The sequence below is a fragment of the Mandrillus leucophaeus genome, unplaced genomic scaffold, assembly GCF_000951045.1.
Source record: "Mandrillus leucophaeus isolate KB7577 unplaced genomic scaffold, Mleu.le_1.0 Scaffold2, whole genome shotgun sequence".
Taxonomy (NCBI): Eukaryota; Metazoa; Chordata; class Mammalia; order Primates; family Cercopithecidae; genus Mandrillus; species Mandrillus leucophaeus.
The window spans coordinates 3,961,608-3,962,309 of NW_012102031.1; the positions used below are offsets into that span (position 1 = coordinate 3,961,608).

At 49.4% G+C, this 702-nt stretch overlaps 1 protein-coding gene across 3 annotated transcripts in view; it reads right to left on the bottom strand.

Moving 5' to 3' along the window:
* Positions 1-702, bottom strand: part of APOBEC3F (apolipoprotein B mRNA editing enzyme, catalytic polypeptide-like 3F) — a 56,096-nt gene that overhangs the window by 52,402 nt on the left and 2,992 nt on the right. The window lies entirely within an intron of this gene.

Genomic DNA, 702 nt, shown 5'->3' on the forward strand with positions numbered 1-702 from the left:
TGGGCTGTGTGACCTCACCCTTGCCTGGCACGGCCTGAGGTCCTGGTTGTGATTTGGTATCTTATTGGCATGAAGAGTCTGTTCTGGTTCTGCCCATCTTACGATTCTGTTTTAACATTACCGCTGGTCAGTTGTGTCTAAACTGCAAAAGGGCGGGGTGATAATGAGGCGTGCCTGACCTCCCCTCCCATCACACCGGGGAACTCAGTTTTAAGGTTTTTCTGAGATACCCTTGGCCACTAGGGGCCAAAGCTAGTGGGGGTTCGGGGGGGCCAAAGATTTTAGTTTTACTTCATAGGCCTGAAGACTAAGCTCTAATTTGTTTGTATTTAATCTTGCCCAGAATCCTATCTAAGGGATCTGGGGACTCATGCCTTACAAACCACACATCCTCATCAGAGGGGTTCTATTTTTATTTTATTGTATTGTATTTTAATTGAGGCCGAGTTTTGCTCTTCTTGCCCAGGCTGGAGTGCAATGGTGCGGTCTCGGCTCACTGCAACCTCCGCCTCCCGGGTTCAAGCAATTCTCCTATCTCAGCCTCCCAAGTAGCTGTCATTATAGGTGCCCGCCACCATGCCTGGCTAATTTTTGTATTTTTAGTCGAGACAGGGTTTCACCATGTTGGCCAGGCTGGTCTCAAACTCCTGACCTCAGGTGATCCACCCGCCTCAGCCTCCCAAAGTGCTGGGATTACAGACA